Source organism: Ambystoma mexicanum, unplaced genomic scaffold, assembly GCF_040938575.1.
Source record: "Ambystoma mexicanum isolate Mex_15411 unplaced genomic scaffold, UKY_AmexF1_1 Mex_scaf1, whole genome shotgun sequence".
NCBI lineage: Eukaryota > Metazoa > Chordata > Amphibia > Caudata > Ambystomatidae > Ambystoma > Ambystoma mexicanum.
This window is the reverse complement of record NW_027182324.1, coordinates 140,387-160,625: the sequence shown is the minus strand read 5'-3', so window position 1 is coordinate 160,625 and position 20,239 is coordinate 140,387. Positions and strand designations below refer to the sequence as shown.

The following is a 20,239-nucleotide window of genomic DNA, read 5'->3' as shown; positions in this document are numbered from 1 at the left end:
AGAGTCTCTCTTCCCGTTGGCTCATGTACCTCCAACAAGTTATACTACAGTCACTCACAATTATTCATACTGATTCTGACATACACACATCTGTCTTAAAATGACCATTGCACTTTTTAAAAATCTCCCCACATCATTGGCATTGTAATGGTAAATAGAAATAAACCACCCGTCTGTTTTCAAATATTTTCTGTATTATAAAATTTGCATTTAGGCATGATCTCATTTTTACAGCAATAAAAGGGAACAATCAAAGCATTTTCAATGACACACTGCAATTATAGTGGCGAAGAACAGAACTTAAATTGCAACATTAGCACTTGATAAAGACACGCACGGGACTTTCATTTTTCTAAACTGACTGCATACTTTCGTGCACACACACAGCTCCCCCAGTTAGGTAATTACCTTATCTGTTCAGATTCTTCTCTCTGTGAATGTGGCTCTCTTGGCGTAACTCCAATAAAAAGGAACGCTTGCCTTCTCAAGCCGGGGTCATTGCCTGGAATTCTCAGCTTTTTCAGATAGGACTGCCTCTGCCAGTGGAAAGGTAATTCTTTCAGCTTTCCCCAGTCTCGACTGCAGCAGGACACCCCCACAGCCAGGTCTTCTCCCCAGTAGTGCAGAAAGATGTCTGCCTGTCTTTTTCCCTGCTACTGCCCACTAAAACTTTCCTCTCAGCCCTCTTTATGACGTGTTCCAATGAAATCCATCATCTCTCATCCTCCTACTTTTCAACAATAGCTTCGCTTATACATTTGCAATTGTTGCAAATCTGACTTCCTCCTTCCTGCCGTTACTGTGCACAACAACACGGATAATCAGGCAGAGAAGAGAAAAATCTGCACACTCATTTAAATGGTTTTCAAAGTATGCCTAATTCTGCAGTAGAGAACACATTTTATTAGTGGGTTATATTAAAATAAGGTTTTATTAGTCAGGTTAATTGTTAATATGTTAGCTGTTAATTTTCAAATGTGTCTCTAGCAATATAGGCATTTCAGGTGAAAAATAGTGTGCATTTTTAAATGAACACGTGTGCTTTTAACTGTAAAATAGCTTTGCATCTTATATATTAAAATCGTTTTTTGACTGAATAGCCTGTCTTTCCTTGTTAATCTGCTAACCCATATAGCAATGCACCGCACCCTTGTGGTGGTGCTGCAAAAAAAAAAAATGCTACTTGTGCAGTAGTGCTGTAATGCTACTTGTGCAGTAGTGCTGTAATGCTACTTGTGCTGTAACATGCCAAATATCCTTACAGGGCAGTGATCCTGTGGGTCCAGGGTTCAAGTCCCTGTTCAAGCGTACCTTTGCTTCTTTTACAAAAAATTAAGCAGGAAATATGAATTGCTCATTCGAATATGTGTTATTTCTGATGGCATCTCAACCTTGGGCAATATGACTCTAAGGTAGTGGAGACCAGAGTTCTTGGGTGCTTTGCCAACATTTCAAGCCTGACTGTGCTTCTAAATAGCATGAAATAGCAATCTTTGTACAAAGTTTTAATATTGGGGAGACAGATTGGTCGAAAAAAAAGCAGACAGGCGCTGCTGAGATTCGAACTCAGGATCTCCTTTTTACTAGACAGGCGCTTTAACCAACTAAGCCACAGCACCTTTTTTGCATCTGGTCTCCTTTCCTTCCTCATGTAATCATTTAGAAGTGAAATCCACTTTTTTTAAGGCTGGGCTTCTGTTGCAATATAACTTTTCAAAATGTTTTCCAATTGACTGAAACTCCATTGCACAAAACGAGCATGTCATTAATCGTCGATTTAGAGTGGACTGCATTGCCCAGTGTGTGCATTGAGGAGCACATGTTCGTCTTTACTGGGGAGCAAGTTTGCACTCATGAATGTGGCAAAACATTCAAATCCGTAAGTGGGTGAACATTAAAGTCCTAGATGCTGCAAATCTCTATATCTGGATACGGAATGACTGAAAAAAGTTATGTCTCCAGTGTCAAAATGTGTGTAATGCACTAGTAATTCATTTCCTTTATTGACCAGTGAGGTAGCCATGTATGGAGGTGCTGTAGAGTGAAAATCAAGTTTCAAATGGGCAGTGATCCCTGTGCCTGGATAGCTCAGTCGGTAGAGCATCAGACTTTTAATCTGAGGGTCCAGGGTTCAAGTCACTGTTCAGGCGTACCTATGCTTCTTTTACAAAAAATTAAGCAGGAAATATGAATTGCTCATTCTAATATGTGCTATTTCTGATGGCATCGCAACCTTGGGCAATATGACTCTAAGGTAGTGGAGTCCAGAGTTTTTGGATGCTTTGCCAACATTTCAAGCCTGACTGTGCTTCTAAATAGCATGAAATAGCAATCTTTGTACAAAGTTTTAATATTGGGGAGACAGATTGGTCGAAAAAAAAGCAGACAGGCGCTGCTGAGATTCGAACTCAGGATCTCCTGTTTACTAGACAGGCGCTTTAACCAACTAAGCCACAGCACCTTTTTTGCATCTGGTCTCCTTTCCTTCCTCATGTAATCATTTAGAAGTGAAATCCATTTTTTTTAAGGCTGGGCTTCTGTTGCAATATAACTTTTCAAAATGTTTTCCAATTGACTGAAACTCCATTGCACAAAACGAGCATGTCATTAATCGTCGATTTAGAGTGGACTGCATTGCCCAGTGTGTGCATTGAGGAGCACATGTTCGTCTTTACTGGGGAGCAAGTTTGCACTCATGAATGTGGCAAAACATTCAAATGCGTGGGGTGGATGACCATTAAAGTCCTACATGCTGCAAATCTCTATATCTGGATACGGAATGACTGAAAAAAGTTATGTCTCCAGTGTCAAAATGTGTGTAATGCACTAGTAATTCATTTCCTTTATTGACCAGTGAGGTAGCCATGTATGGAGGTGCTGTAGAGTGAAAATCAAGTTTCAAATGGCAGCGATCCATGTGCCTGGATAGCTCAGTTGGTAGAGCATCAGACTTTTAATCTGAGGGTCCAGGGTTCAAGTCCCTGTTCAGGCGTACCTTTGCTTCTTTTACAATAAATTAAGCAGGAAATATGAATTGCTCATTCTAATATTTGCTATTTCTGATGGCATGGCAACCTTGGGCAATATGACTCGAAGGTAGTGGAGTCCAGAGTTCTTGGATGCTTTGCCAACATTTTAAGCCTGACTGTGCTTCTAAATAGCATGCAATAGCAATCTTTGTACAAAGTTTTAATATTGGGGAGACAGATTGGTCGAAAAAAAAGCAGAGAGGCACTGCTGAGATTCAAACTCAGGATCTCCTGTTTACTTGACAGGCGCTTTAACCAACTAAGCCAGAGCACCTTTTTTGCATCTAGTCTCCTTTCCTTCCTCATGTAATCATTTAGAAGTGAAATCCATTTTTTAAGGCTGGGCTTCTGTTGCAATATAACTTTTCAAAATGTTTTCCAATTGACTGAAACTCCATTGCACAAAACGAGCATGTCATTAATCGTCGATTTAGAGTGGACTGCATTGCCCAGTGTGTGCATTGAGGAGCACATGTTCGTCTTTACTGGGGAGCAAGTTTGCACTCATGAATGTGGCAAAACATTCAAATCCGTAAGTGGGTGAACATTAAAGTCCTAGATGCTGCAAATCTCTATATCTGGATACGGAATGACTGAAAAAAGTTATGTCTCCAGTGTCAAAATGTGTGTAATGCACTAGTAATTCATTTCCTTTATTGACCAGTGAGGTAGCCATGTATGGAGGTGCTGTAGAGTGAAAATCAAGTTTCAAATGGACAGTGATCCCTGTGCCTGGATAGCTCAATCGGTAGAGCATCAGACTTTTAATCTGAGGGTCCAGGGTTCAAGTCACTGTTCAGGCGTACCTATGCTTCTTTTACAAAAAATTAAGCAGGAAATATGAATTGCTCATTCTAATATGTGCTATTTCTGATGGCATCGCAACCTTGGGCAATATGACTCTAAGGTAGTGGAGTCCAGAGTTTTTGGATGCTTTGCCAACATTTCAAGCCTGACTGTGCTTCTAAATAGCATGAAATAGCAATCTTTGTACAAAGTTTTAATATTGGGGAGACAGATTGGTCGAAAAAAAAGCAGACAGGCGCTGCTGAGATTCGAACTCAGGATCTCCTGTTTACTAGACAGGCGCTTTAACCAACTAAGCCACAGCACCTTTTTTGCATCTGGTCTCCTTTCCTTCCTCATGTAATCATTTAGAAGTGAAATCCATTTTTTTTAAGGCTGGGCTTCTGTTGCAATATAACTTTTCAAAATGTTTTCCAATTGACTGAAACTCCATTGCACAAAACGAGCATGTCAATCGTCGATTTAGAGTGGACTGCATTGCCCAGTGTGTGCATTGAGGAGCACATGTTCGTCTTTACTGGGGAGCAAGTTTGCACTCATGAATGTGGCAAAACATTCAAATCCGTAAGTGGGTGAACATTAAAGTCCTAGATGCTGCAAATCTCTATATCTGGATACGGAATGACTGAAAAAAGTTATGTCTCCAGTGTCAAAATGTGTGTAATGCACTAGTAATTCATTTACTTTATTGACCAGTGAGGTAGCCATGTATGGAGGTGCTGTAGAGTGAAAATCAAGTTTCAAATGGGCAGTGATCCCTGTGCCTGGATAGCTCAGTCGGTAGAGCATCAGACTTTTAATCTGAGGGTCCAGGGTTCAAGTCCCTGCTCAGGCATACCTTCGCTTCTTTTACAAAAAATTAAGCAGGAAATATGAATTGCTCATTCTAATATGTGCTATTTCTGATGGCATCGCAACCTTGGGCAATATGACTCTAAGGTAGTGGAGTCCAGAGTTCTTGGATGCTTTGCCAACATTTCAAGCCTGACTGTGCTTCTAAATAGCATGAAACAGCAATCTTTGTTCAAAGTTTTAATATTGGGGAGACAGATTGGTCGAAAAAAAAGCAGACAGGCGCTGCTGAGATTCGAACTCAGGATCTCCTGTTTACTAGACAGGCGCTTTAACCAACTAAGCCATAGCACCTTTTTTGCATCTGGTCTCCTTTCCTTCCTCATGTAATCATTTAGAAGTGAAATCCACTTTTTTAAGGCTGGGCTTCTGTTGCAATATAACTTTTCAAAATGTTTTCCAATTGACTGAAACTCCATTGCACAAAACGAGCATGTCATTAATCGTCGATTTAGAGTGGACTGCATTGCCCAGTGTGTGCATTGAGGAGCACATGTTCGTCTTTACTGGGGAGCAAGTTTGCACTCATGAATGTGGCAAAACATTCAAATCCGTAAGTGGGTGAACATTAAAGTCCTAGATGCTGCAAATCTCTATATCTGGATACGGAATGACTGAAAAAAGTTATGTCTCCAGTGTCAAAATGTGTGTAATGCACTAGTAATTCATTTCCTTTATTGACCAGTGAGGTAGCCATGTATGGAGGTGCTGTAGAGTGAAAATCAAGTTTCAAATGAGCAGTGATCCCTGTGCCTGGATAGCTCAGTCGGTAGAGCATCAGACTTTTAATCTGAGGGTGCAGGGGTCAAGTCCCTGTTCAGGCGTACCGTTGCTTCTTTTACAAAAATTTAAGCAGGAAATATGAATTGCTCATTCTAATATGTGCTATTTCTGATGGCATCGCAACCTGGGGCAATATGACTCTAAGGTAGTGGAGTCCAGAGTTCTTGGATGCTTTGCCAACATTTCAAGCCTGACTGTGCTTCTAAATAGCATGAAATAGCAATCTTTGTACAAAGTTTTAATATTGGGGAGACAGATTGGTCGAAAAAAAAGCAGACAGGCGCTGCTGAGATTCGAACTCAGGATCTCCTGTTTACTAGACAGGCGCTTTAACCAACTAAGCCACAGCACCTTTTTTGCATCTGGTCTCCTTTCCATTCTCATGTAATCATTTAGAAGTGAAATCCACTTTTTTAAGGCTGGGCTTCTGTTGCAATATAACTTTTCAAAATGTTTTCCAATTGACTGAAACTCCATTGCACAAAACGAGCATGTCATTAATCGTCGATTTAGAGTGGACTGCATTGCCCAGTGTGTGCATTGAGGAGCACATGTTCGTCTTTACTGGGGAGCAAGTTTGCACTCATGAATGTGGCAAAACATTCAAATCCGTAAGTGGGTGAACATTAAAGTCCTAGATGCTGCAAATCTCTATATCTGGATACGGAATGACTGAAAAAAGTTATGTCTCCAGTGTCAAAATGTGTGTAATGCACTAGTAATTCATTTCCTTTATTGACCAGTGAGGTAGCCATGTATGGAGGTGCTGTAGAGTGAAAATCAAGTTTCAAATAGGCAGTGATCCCTGTGCCTGGATAGCTCAGTCGGTAGAGCATCAGACTTTTAATCTGAGGGTCCAGGGTTCAAGTCACTGTTCAGGCGTACCTTTGCTTCTTTTACAAAAAATTAAGCAGGAAATATGAATTGCTCATTCTAATATGTGCTATTTCTGATGGCATCCCAACCTTGGGCAATATGACTCTAAGGTAGTGGAGTCCAGAGTTCTTGGATGCTTTGCCAACATTTCAAGCCTGACTGTGCTTCTAAATAGCATGAAATAGCAATCTTTGTACAAAGTTTTAATATTGGGGAGACAGATTGGTCGAAAAAAAAGCAGACAGGCGCTGCTGAGATTCGAACTCAGGATCTCCTGTTTACTAGACAGGCGCTTTAACCAACTAAGCCACAGCACCTTTTTTGCATCTGGTCTCCTTTCCTTCCTCATGTAATCATTTAGAAGTGAAATCCATTTTTTTTAAGGCTGGGCTTCTGTTGAAATATAACTTTTCAAAATGTTTTCCAATTGACTGAAACTCCATTGCACAAAACGAGCATGTCAGTAATCGACGATTTAGAGTGGACTGCATTGCCCAGTGTGTGCATTGAGGAGCACATGTACGTCTTTACTGGGGAGCAAGTTTGCACTCATGAATGTGGCAAAACATTCAGATCCGTGGGGTGGATGACCATTAAAGTCCTAGATGCTGCAAATCTCTATATCTGGATACGGAATGACTGAAAAAAGTCATGTCTCCAGTGTCAAAATGTGTGTAATGCACTAGTAATTCATTTCCTTTATTGACCAGTGAGGTAGCCATGTATGGAAGTGCTGTAGAGTGAAAATCAAGTTTCAAATGGGCAGTGATCCTGTGGGTCCAGGGTTCAAGTCCCTGTTCAAGCGTACCTTTGCTTCTTTTACAAAAAATTAAGCAGGAAATATGAATTGCTCATTCGAATATGTGTTATTTCTGATGGCATCTCAACCTTGGGCAATATGACTCTAAGGTAGTGGAGACCAGAGTTCTTGGGTGCTTTGCCAACATTTCAAGCCTGACTGTGCTTCTAAATAGCATGAAATAGCAATCTTTGTACAAAGTTTTAATATTGGGGAGACAGATTGGTCGAAAAAAAAGCAGACAGGCGCTGCTGAGATTCGAACTCAGGATCTCCTTTTTACTAGACAGGCGCTTTAACCAACTAAGCCACAGCACCTTTTTTGCATCTGGTCTCCTTTCCTTCCTCATGTAATCATTTAGAAGTGAAATCCACTTTTTTTAAGGCTGGGCTTCTGTTGCAATATAACTTTTCAAAATGTTTTCCAATTGACTGAAACTCCATTGCACAAAACGAGCATGTCATTAATCGTCGATTTAGAGTGGACTGCATTGCCCAGTGTGTGCATTGAGGAGCACATGTTCGTCTTTACTGGGGAGCAAGTTTGCACTCATGAATGTGGCAAAACATTCAAATCCGTAAGTGGGTGAACATTAAAGTCCTAGATGCTGCAAATCTCTATATCTGGATACGGAATGACTGAAAAAAGTTATGTCTCCAGTGTCAAAATGTGTGTAATGCACTAGTAATTCATTTCCTTTATTGACCAGTGAGGTAGCCATGTATGGAGGTGCTGTAGAGTGAAAATCAAGTTTCAAATGGCAGTGATCCCTGTGCCTGGATAGCTCAGTCGGTAGAGCATCAAACTTTTAATCTGAGGGTCCAGGGTTCAAGTCCCTGCTCAGGCGTACCTTCGCTTCTTTTACAAAAAATTAAGCAGGAAATATGAATTGCTCATTCTAATATGTGCTATTTCTGATGGCATCGCAACCTTGGGCAATATGACTCTAAGGTGGTGGAGTCCAGAGTTCTTGGATGCTTTGCCAACATTTCAAGCCTGACTGTGCTTCTAAATAGCATGAAATAGCAATCTTTGTTCAAAGTTTTAATATTGGGGAGACAGATTGGTCGAAAAAAAAGCAGACAGGCGCTGCTGAGATTCGAACTCAGGATCTCCTGTTTACTAGACAGGCGCTTTAACCAACTAAGCCACAGCACCTTTTTTGCATCTGGTCTCCTTTCCTTCCTCATGTAATCATTTAGAAGTGAAATACACTTTTTTAAGGCTGGGCTTCTGTTGCAATATAACTTTTCAAAATGTTTTCCAATTGACTGAAACTCCATTGCACAAAACGAGCATGTCATTAATCGTCGATTTAGAGTGGACTGCATTGCCCAGTGTGTGCATTGAGGAGCACATGTTCGTCTTTACTGGGGAGCAAGTTTGCACTCATGAATGTGGCAAAACATTCAAATCCGTAAGTGGGTGAACATTAAAGTCCTAGATGCTGCAAATCTCTATATCTGGATACGGAATGACTGAAAAAAGTTATGTCTCCAGTGTCAAAATGTGTGTAATGCACTAGTAATTCATTTCCTTTATTGACCAGTGAGGTAGCCATGTATGGAGTTGCTGTAGAGTGAAAATCAAGTTTCAAATGAGCAGTGATCCCTGTGCCTGGATAGCTCAGTTGGTAGAGCATCAGACTTTTAATCTGAGGGTCCAGGGTTCAAGTCCCTGTTCAGGGGTACCTTTGCTTCTTTTACAAAAAATTAAGCAGGAAATATGAATTGCTCATTCTAATATGTGCTATTTCTGATGGCATCGCAACCTTGGGCAATATGACTCTAAGGTAGTGGAGTCCAGAGTTCTTGGATGCTTTGCCAACATTTCAAGCCTGACTGTGGTTCTAAATAGCATGAAATAGCAATCTTTGTACAAAGTTTTAATATTGGGGAGACAGATTGGTCGAAAAAAAAGCAGACAGGCGCTGCTGAGATTCGAACTCAGGATCTCCTGTTTACTAGACAGGCGCTTTAACCAACTAAGCCACAGCACCTTTTTTACATCTGGTCTCCTTTCCTTCCTCATGTAATCATTTAGAAGTGAAATCCACTTTTTTAAGGCTGGGCTTCTGTTGCAATATAACTTTTCAAAATGTTTTCCAATTGACTGAAACTCCATTGCACAAAACGAGCATGTCATTAATCGTTGATTTAGAGTGGACTGCATTGCCCAGTGTGTGCATTGTGGAGCACATGTTCGTCTTTACTGGGGAGCAAGTTTGCACTCATGAATGTGGCAAAACATTCAAATCCGTAAGTGGGTGAACATTAAAGTCCTAGATGCTGCAAATCTCTATATCTGGATACGGAATGACTGAAAAAAGTTATGTCTCCAGTGTCAAAATGTGTGTAATGCACTAGTAATTCATTTCCTTTATTGACCAGTGAGGTAGCCTTGTATGGAGGTGCTGTAGAGTGAAAATCAAGTTTCAAATGAGCAGTGATCCCTGTGCCTGGATAGCTCAGTCGGTAGAGCATCAGACTTTTAATCTGAGGGTGCAGGGGTCAAGTCCCTGTTCAGGCGTACCGTTGCTTCTTTTACAAAAATTTAAGCAGGAAATATGAATTGCTCATTCTAATATGTGCTATTTCTGATGGCATCGCAACCTTGGGCAATATGACTCTAAGGTAGTGGAGTCCAGAGTTCTTGGATGCTTTGCCAACATTTCAAGCCTGACTGTGCTTCTAAATAGCATGAAATAGCAATCTTTGTACAAAGTTTTAATATTGGGGAGACAGATTGGTCGAAAAAAAAGCAGACAGGCGCTGCTGAGATTCGAACTCAGGATCTCCTGTTTACTAGACAGGCGCTTTAACCAACTAAGCCACAGCACCTTTTTTGCATCTGGTCTCCTTTCCATTCTCATGTAATCATTTAGAAGTGAAATCCACTTTTTTAAGGCTGGGCTTCTGTTGCAATATAACTTTTCAAAATGTTTTCCAATTGACTGAAACTCCATTGCACAAAACGAGCATGTCATTAATCGTCGATTTAGAGTGGACTGCATTGCCCAGTGTGTGCATTGAGGAGCACATGTTCGTCTTTACTGGGGAGCAAGTTTGCACTCATGAATGTGGCAAAACATTCAAATCCGTAAGTGGGTGAACATTAAAGTCCTAGATGCTGCAAATCTCTATATCTGGATACGGAATGACTGAAAAAAGTTATGTCTCCAGTGTCAAAATGTGTGTAATGCACTAGTAATTCATTTCCTTTATTGACCAGTGAGGTAGCCATGTATGGAGGTGCTGTAGAGTGAAAATCAAGTTTCAAATGGCAGCGATCCATGTGCCTGGATAGCTCAGTTGGTAGAGCATCAGACTTTTAATCTGAGGGTCCAGGGTTCAAGTCCCTGTTCAGGCGTACCTTTGCTTCTTTTACAATAAATTAAGCAGGAAATATGAATTGCTCATTCTAATATTTGCTATTTCTGATGGCATGGCAACCTTGGGCAATATGACTCGAAGGTAGTGGAGTCCAGAGTTCTTGGATGCTTTGCCAACATTTTAAGCCTGACTGTGCTTCTAAATAGCATGCAATAGCAATCTTTGTACAAAGTTTTAATATTGGGGAGACAGATTGGTCGAAAAAAAAGCAGAGAGGCACTGCTGAGATTCAAACTCAGGATCTCCTGTTTACTTGACAGGCGCTTTAACCAACTAAGCCAGAGCACCTTTTTTGCATCTAGTCTCCTTTCCTTCCTCATGTAATCATTTAGAAGTGAAATCCATTTTTTAAGGCTGGGCTTCTGTTGCAATATAACTTTTCAAAATGTTTTCCAATTGACTGAAACTCCATTGCACAAAACGAGCATGTCATTAATCGTCGATTTAGAGTGGACTGCATTGCCCAGTGTGTGCATTGAGGAGCACATGTTCGTCTTTACTGGGGAGCAAGTTTGCACTCATGAATGTGGCAAAACATTCAAATCCGTAAGTGGGTGAACATTAAAGTCCTAGATGCTGCAAATCTCTATATCTGGATACGGAATGACTGAAAAAAGTTATGTCTCCAGTGTCAAAATGTGTGTAATGCACTAGTAATTCATTTCCTTTATTGACCAGTGAGGTAGCCATGTATGGAGGTGCTGTAGAGTGAAAATCAAGTTTCAAATGGACAGTGATCCCTGTGCCTGGATAGCTCAATCGGTAGAGCATCAGACTTTTAATCTGAGGGTCCAGGGTTCAAGTCACTGTTCAGGCGTACCTATGCTTCTTTTACAAAAAATTAAGCAGGAAATATGAATTGCTCATTCTAATATGTGCTATTTCTGATGGCATCGCAACCTTGGGCAATATGACTCTAAGGTAGTGGAGTCCAGAGTTTTTGGATGCTTTGCCAACATTTCAAGCCTGACTGTGCTTCTAAATAGCATGAAATAGCAATCTTTGTACAAAGTTTTAATATTGGGGAGACAGATTGGTCGAAAAAAAAGCAGACAGGCGCTGCTGAGATTCGAACTCAGGATCTCCTGTTTACTAGACAGGCGCTTTAACCAACTAAGCCACAGCACCTTTTTTGCATCTGGTCTCCTTTCCTTCCTCATGTAATCATTTAGAAGTGAAATCCATTTTTTTTAAGGCTGGGCTTCTGTTGCAATATAACTTTTCAAAATGTTTTCCAATTGACTGAAACTCCATTGCACAAAACGAGCATGTCAATCGTCGATTTAGAGTGGACTGCATTGCCCAGTGTGTGCATTGAGGAGCACATGTTCGTCTTTACTGGGGAGCAAGTTTGCACTCATGAATGTGGCAAAACATTCAAATCCGTAAGTGGGTGAACATTAAAGTCCTAGATGCTGCAAATCTCTATATCTGGATACGGAATGACTGAAAAAAGTTATGTCTCCAGTGTCAAAATGTGTGTAATGCACTAGTAATTCATTTACTTTATTGACCAGTGAGGTAGCCATGTATGGAGGTGCTGTAGAGTGAAAATCAAGTTTCAAATGGGCAGTGATCCCTGTGCCTGGATAGCTCAGTCGGTAGAGCATCAGACTTTTAATCTGAGGGTCCAGGGTTCAAGTCCCTGCTCAGGCATACCTTCGCTTCTTTTACAAAAAATTAAGCAGGAAATATGAATTGCTCATTCTAATATGTGCTATTTCTGATGGCATCGCAACCTTGGGCAATATGACTCTAAGGTAGTGGAGTCCAGAGTTCTTGGATGCTTTGCCAACATTTCAAGCCTGACTGTGCTTCTAAATAGCATGAAACAGCAATCTTTGTTCAAAGTTTTAATATTGGGGAGACAGATTGGTCGAAAAAAAAGCAGACAGGCGCTGCTGAGATTCGAACTCAGGATCTCCTGTTTACTAGACAGGCGCTTTAACCAACTAAGCCATAGCACCTTTTTTGCATCTGGTCTCCTTTCCTTCCTCATGTAATCATTTAGAAGTGAAATCCACTTTTTTAAGGCTGGGCTTCTGTTGCAATATAACTTTTCAAAATGTTTTCCAATTGACTGAAACTCCATTGCACAAAACGAGCATGTCATTAATCGTCGATTTAGAGTGGACTGCATTGCCCAGTGTGTGCATTGAGGAGCACATGTTCGTCTTTACTGGGGAGCAAGTTTGCACTCATGAATGTGGCAAAACATTCAAATCCGTAAGTGGGTGAACATTAAAGTCCTAGATGCTGCAAATCTCTATATCTGGATACGGAATGACTGAAAAAAGTTATGTCTCCAGTGTCAAAATGTGTGTAATGCACTAGTAATTCATTTCCTTTATTGACCAGTGAGGTAGCCATGTATGGAGGTGCTGTAGAGTGAAAATCAAGTTTCAAATGAGCAGTGATCCCTGTGCCTGGATAGCTCAGTCGGTAGAGCATCAGACTTTTAATCTGAGGGTGCAGGGGTCAAGTCCCTGTTCAGGCGTACCGTTGCTTCTTTTACAAAAATTTAAGCAGGAAATATGAATTGCTCATTCTAATATGTGCTATTTCTGATGGCATCGCAACCTGGGGCAATATGACTCTAAGGTAGTGGAGTCCAGAGTTCTTGGATGCTTTGCCAACATTTCAAGCCTGACTGTGCTTCTAAATAGCATGAAATAGCAATCTTTGTACAAAGTTTTAATATTGGGGAGACAGATTGGTCGAAAAAAAAGCAGACAGGCGCTGCTGAGATTCGAACTCAGGATCTCCTGTTTACTAGACAGGCGCTTTAACCAACTAAGCCACAGCACCTTTTTTGCATCTGGTCTCCTTTCCATTCTCATGTAATCATTTAGAAGTGAAATCCACTTTTTTAAGGCTGGGCTTCTGTTGCAATATAACTTTTCAAAATGTTTTCCAATTGACTGAAACTCCATTGCACAAAACGAGCATGTCATTAATCGTCGATTTAGAGTGGACTGCATTGCCCAGTGTGTGCATTGAGGAGCACATGTTCGTCTTTACTGGGGAGCAAGTTTGCACTCATGAATGTGGCAAAACATTCAAATCCGTAAGTGGGTGAACATTAAAGTCCTAGATGCTGCAAATCTCTATATCTGGATACGGAATGACTGAAAAAAGTTATGTCTCCAGTGTCAAAATGTGTGTAATGCACTAGTAATTCATTTCCTTTATTGACCAGTGAGGTAGCCATGTATGGAGGTGCTGTAGAGTCAAAATCAAGTTTCAAATAGGCAGTGATCCCTGTGCCTGGATAGCTCAGTCGGTAGAGCATCAGACTTTTAATCTGAGGGTCCAGGGTTCAAGTCACTGTTCAGGCGTACCTTTGCTTCTTTTACAAAAAATTAAGCAGGAAATATGAATTGCTCATTCTAATATGTGCTATTTCTGATGGCATCCCAACCTTGGGCAATATGACTCTAAGGTAGTGGAGTCCAGAGTTCTTGGATGCTTTGCCAACATTTCAAGCCTGACTGTGCTTCTAAATAGCATGAAATAGCAATCTTTGTACAAAGTTTTAATATTGGGGAGACAGATTGGTCGAAAAAAAAGCAGACAGGCGCTGCTGAGATTCGAACTCAGGATCTCCTGTTTACTAGACAGGCGCTTTAACCAACTAAGCCACAGCACCTTTTTTGCATCTGGTCTCCTTTCCTTCCTCATGTAATCATTTAGAAGTGAAATCCATTTTTTTTAAGGCTGGGCTTCTGTTGAAATATAACTTTTCAAAATGTTTTCCAATTGACTGAAACTCCATTGCACAAAACGAGCATGTCAGTAATCGACGATTTAGAGTGGACTGCATTGCCCAGTGTGTGCATTGAGGAGCACATGTACGTCTTTACTGGGGAGCAAGTTTGCACTCATGAATGTGGCAAAACATTCAGATCCGTGGGGTGGATGACCATTAAAGTCCTAGATGCTGCAAATCTCTATATCTGGATACGGAATGACTGAAAAAAGTCATGTCTCCAGTGTCAAAATGTGTGTAATGCACTAGTAATTCATTTCCTTTATTGACCAGTGAGGTAGCCATGTATGGAAGTGCTGTAGAGTGAAAATCAAGTTTCAAATGGGCAGTGATCCTGTGGGTCCAGGGTTCAAGTCCCTGTTCAAGCGTACCTTTGCTTCTTTTACAAAAAATTAAGCAGGAAATATGAATTGCTCATTCGAATATGTGTTATTTCTGATGGCATCTCAACCTTGGGCAATATGACTCTAAGGTAGTGGAGACCAGAGTTCTTGGGTGCTTTGCCAACATTTCAAGCCTGACTGTGCTTCTAAATAGCATGAAATAGCAATCTTTGTACAAAGTTTTAATATTGGGGAGACAGATTGGTCGAAAAAAAAGCAGACAGGCGCTGCTGAGATTCGAACTCAGGATCTCCTTTTTACTAGACAGGCGCTTTAACCAACTAAGCCACAGCACCTTTTTTGCATCTGGTCTCCTTTCCTTCCTCATGTAATCATTTAGAAGTGAAATCCACTTTTTTTAAGGCTGGGCTTCTGTTGCAATATAACTTTTCAAAATGTTTTCCAATTGACTGAAACTCCATTGCACAAAACGAGCATGTCATTAATCGTCGATTTAGAGTGGACTGCATTGCCCAGTGTGTGCATTGAGGAGCACATGTTCGTCTTTACTGGGGAGCAAGTTTGCACTCATGAATGTGGCAAAACATTCAAATCCGTAAGTGGGTGAACATTAAAGTCCTAGATGCTGCAAATCTCTATATCTGGATACGGAATGACTGAAAAAAGTTATGTCTCCAGTGTCAAAATGTGTGTAATGCACTAGTAATTCATTTCCTTTATTGACCAGTGAGGTAGCCATGTATGGAGGTGCTGTAGAGTGAAAATCAAGTTTCAAATGGCAGTGATCCCTGTGCCTGGATAGCTCAGTCGGTAGAGCATCAAACTTTTAATCTGAGGGTCCAGGGTTCAAGTCCCTGCTCAGGCGTACCTTCGCTTCTTTTACAAAAAATTAAGCAGGAAATATGAATTGCTCATTCTAATATGTGCTATTTCTGATGGCATCGCAACCTTGGGCAATATGACTCTAAGGTGGTGGAGTCCAGAGTTCTTGGATGCTTTGCCAACATTTCAAGCCTGACTGTGCTTCTAAATAGCATGAAATAGCAATCTTTGTTCAAAGTTTTAATATTGGGGAGACAGATTGGTCGAAAAAAAAGCAGACAGGCGCTGCTGAGATTCGAACTCAGGATCTCCTGTTTACTAGACAGGCGCTTTAACCAACTAAGCCACAGCACCTTTTTTGCATCTGGTCTCCTTTCCTTCCTCATGTAATCATTTAGAAGTGAAATACACTTTTTTAAGGCTGGGCTTCTGTTGCAATATAACTTTTCAAAATGTTTTCCAATTGACTGAAACTCCATTGCACAAAACGAGCATGTCATTAATCGTCGATTTAGAGTGGACTGCATTGCCCAGTGTGTGCATTGAGGAGCACATGTTCGTCTTTACTGGGGAGCAAGTTTGCACTCATGAATGTGGCAAAACATTCAAATCCGTAAGTGGGTGAACATTAAAGTCCTAGATGCTGCAAATCTCTATATCTGGATACGGAATGACTGAAAAAAGTTATGTCTCCAGTGTCAAAATGTGTGTAATGCACTAGTAATTCATTTCCTTTATTGACCAGTGAGGTAGCCATGTATGGAGTTGCTGTAGAGTGAAAATCAAGTTTCAAATGAGCAGTGATCCCTGTGCCTGGATAGCTCAGTTGGTAGAGCATCAGACTTTTAATCTGAGGGTCCAGGGTTCAAGTCCCTGTTCAGGGGTACCTTTGCTTCTTTTACAAAAAATTAAGCAGGAAATATGAATTGCTCATTCTAATATGTGCTATTTCTGATGGCATCGCAACCTTGGGCAATATGACTCTAAGGTAGTGGAGTCCAGAGTTCTTGGATGCTTTGCCAACATTTCAAGCCTGACTGTGGTTCTAAATAGCATGAAATAGCAATCTTTGTACAAAGTTTTAATATTGGGGAGACAGATTGGTCGAAAAAAAAGCAGACAGGCGCTGCTGAGATTCGAACTCAGGATCTCCTGTTTACTAGACAGGCGCTTTAACCAACTAAGCCACAGCACCTTTTTTACATCTGGTCTCCTTTCCTTCCTCATGTAATCATTTAGAAGTGAAATCCACTTTTTTAAGGCTGGGCTTCTGTTGCAATATAACTTTTCAAAATGTTTTCCAATTGACTGAAACTCCATTGCACAAAACGAGCATGTCATTAATCGTTGATTTAGAGTGGACTGCATTGCCCAGTGTGTGCATTGTGGAGCACATGTTCGTCTTTACTGGGGAGCAAGTTTGCACTCATGAATGTGGCAAAACATTCAAATCCGTAAGTGGGTGAACATTAAAGTCCTAGATGCTGCAAATCTCTATATCTGGATACGGAATGACTGAAAAAAGTTATGTCTCCAGTGTCAAAATGTGTGTAATGCACTAGTAATTCATTTCCTTTATTGACCAGTGAGGTAGCCTTGTATGGAGGTGCTGTAGAGTGAAAATCAAGTTTCAAATGAGCAGTGATCCCTGTGCCTGGATAGCTCAGTCGGTAGAGCATCAGACTTTTAATCTGAGGGTGCAGGGGTCAAGTCCCTGTTCAGGCGTACCGTTGCTTCTTTTACAAAAATTTAAGCAGGAAATATGAATTGCTCATTCTAATATGTGCTATTTCTGATGGCATCGCAACCTTGGGCAATATGACTCTAAGGTAGTGGAGTCCAGAGTTCTTGGATGCTTTGCCAACATTTCAAGCCTGACTGTGCTTCTAAATAGCATGAAATAGCAATCTTTGTACAAAGTTTTAATATTGGGGAGACAGATTGGTCGAAAAAAAAGCAGACAGGCGCTGCTGAGATTCGAACTCAGGATCTCCTGTTTACTAGACAGGCGCTTTAACCAACTAAGCCACAGCACCTTTTTTGCATCTGGTCTCCTTTCCATTCTCATGTAATCATTTAGAAGTGAAATCCACTTTTTTAAGGCTGGGCTTCTGTTGCAATATAACTTTTCAAAATGTTTTCCAATTGACTGAAACTCCATTGCACAAAACGAGCATGTCATTAATCGTCGATTTAGAGTGGACTGCATTGCCCAGTGTGTGCATTGAGGAGCACATGTTCGTCTTTACTGGGGAGCAAGTTTGCACTCATGAATGTGGCAAAACATTCAAATCCGTAAGTGGGTGAACATTAAAGTCCTAGATGCTGCAAATCTCTATATCTGGATACGGAATGACTGAAAAAAGTTATGTCTCCAGTGTCAAAATGTGTGTAATGCACTAGTAATTCATTTCCTTTATTGACCAGTGAGGTAGCCATGTATGGAGGTGCTGTAGAGTGAAAATCAAGTTTCAAATAGGCAGTGATCCCTGTGCCTGGATAGCTCAGTCGGTAGAGCATCAGACTTTTAATCTGAGGGTCCAGGGTTCAAGTCACTGTTCAGGCGTACCTTTGCTTCTTTTACAAAAAATTAAGCAGGAAATATGAATTGCTCATTCTAATATGTGCTATTTCTGATGGCACCCAACCTTGGGCAATATGACTCTAAGGTAGTGGAGTCCAGAGTTCTTGGATGCTTTGCCAACATTTCAAGCCTGACTGTGCTTCTAAATAGCATGAAATAGCAATCTTTGTACAAAGTTTTAATATTGGGGAGACAGATTGGTCGAAAAAAAAGCAGACAGGCGCTGCTGAGATTCGAACTCAGGATCTCCTGTTTACTAGACAGGCGCTTTAACCAACTAAGCCACAGCACCTTTTTTGCATCTGGTCTCCTTTCCTTCCTCATGTAATCATTTAGAAGTGAAATCCATTTTTTTTAAGGCTGGGCTTCTGTTGAAATATAACTTTTCAAAATGTTTTCCAATTGACTGAAACTCCATTGCACAAAACGAGCATGTCAGTAATCGACGATTTAGAGTGGACTGCATTGCCCAGTGTGTGCATTGAGGAGCACATGTACGTCTTTACTGGGGAGCAAGTTTGCACTCATGAATGTGGCAAAACATTCAGATCCGTGGGGTGGATGACCATTAAAGTCCTAGATGCTGCAAATCTCTATATCTGGATACGGAATGACTGAAAAAAGTCATGTCTCCAGTGTCAAAATGTGTGTAATGCACTAGTAATTCATTTCCTTTATTGACCAGTGAGGTAGCCATGTATGGAAGTGCTGTAGAGTGAAAATCAAGTTTCAAATGGGCAGTGATCCTGTGGGTCCAGGGTTCAAGTCCCTGTTCAAGCGTACCTTTGCTTCTTTTACAAAAAATTAAGCAGGAAATATGAATTGCTCATTCGAATATGTGTTATTTCTGATGGCATCTCAACCTTGGGCAATATGACTCTAAGGTAGTGGAGACCAGAGTTCTTGGGTGCTTTGCCAACATTTCAAGCCTGACTGTGCTTCTAAATAGCATGAAATAGCAATCTTTGTACAAAGTTTTAATATTGGGGAGACAGATTGGTCGAAAAAAAAGCAGACAGGCGCTGCTGAGATTCGAACTCAGGATCTCCTTTTTACTAGACAGGCGCTTTAACCAACTAAGCCACAGCACCTTTTTTGCATCTGGTCTCCTTTCCTTCCTCATGTAATCATTTAGAAGTGAAATCCACTTTTTTTAAGGCTGGGCTTCTGTTGCAATATAACTTTTCAAAATGTTTTCCAATTGACTGAAACTCCATTGCACAAAACGAGCATGTCATTAATCGTCGATTTAGAGTGGACTGCATTGCCCAGTGTGTGCATTGAGGAGCACATGTTCGTCTTTACTGGGGAGCAAGTTTGCACTCATGAATGTGGCAAAACATTCAAATCCGTAAGTGGGTGAACATTAAAGTCCTAGATGCTGCAAATCTCTATATCTGGATACGGAATGACTGAAAAAAGTTATGTCTCCAGTGTCAAAATGTGTGTAATGCACTAGTAATTCATTTCCTTTATTGACCAGTGAGGTAGCCATGTATGGAGGTGCTGTAGAGTGAAAATCAAGTTTCAAATGGCAGTGATCCCTGTGCCTGGATAGCTCAGTCGGTAGAGCATCAAACTTTTAATCTGAGGGTCCAGGGTTCAAGTCCCTGCTCAGGCGTACCTTCGCTTCTTTTACAAAAAATTAAGCAGGAAATATGAATTGCTCATTCTAATATGTGCTATTTCTGATGGCATCGCAACCTTGGGCAATATGACTCTAAGGTGGTGGAGTCCAGAGTTCTTGGATGCTTTGCCAACATTTCAAGCCTGACTGTGCTTCTAAATAGCATGAAATAGCAATCTTTGTTCAAAGTTTTAATATTGGGGAGACAGATTGGTCGAAAAAAAAGCAGACAGGCGCTGCTGAGATTCGAACTCAGGATCTCCTGTTTACTAGACAGGCGCTTTAACCAACTAAGCCACAGCACCTTTTTTGCATCTGGTCTCCTTTCCTTCCTCATGTAATCATTTAGAAGTGAAATACACTTTTTTAAGGCTGGGCTTCTGTTGCAATATAACTTTTCAAAATGTTTTCCAATTGACTGAAACTCCATTGCACAAAACGAGCATGTCATTAATCGTCGATTTAGAGTGGACTGCATTGCCCAGTGTGTGCATTGAGGAGCACATGTTCGTCTTTACTGGGGAGCAAGTTTGCACTCATGAATGTGGCAAAACA

General features: G+C 40.8%; 2 non-coding genes across 2 annotated transcripts; both read left to right on the top strand.

The window, feature by feature from the left end:
* Positions 1-2,919: 2,919 nt before the first annotated feature.
* Positions 2,920-2,992, top strand: TRNAK-UUU (transfer RNA lysine (anticodon UUU)). The gene has a single exon. It is a non-coding gene; the product is annotated as a tRNA-Lys (tRNA).
* Positions 2,993-10,442: 7,450 nt separating this feature from the next.
* Positions 10,443-10,515, top strand: TRNAK-UUU (transfer RNA lysine (anticodon UUU)). The gene has a single exon. It is a non-coding gene; the product is annotated as a tRNA-Lys (tRNA).
* Positions 10,516-20,239: the final 9,724 nt, after the last annotated feature.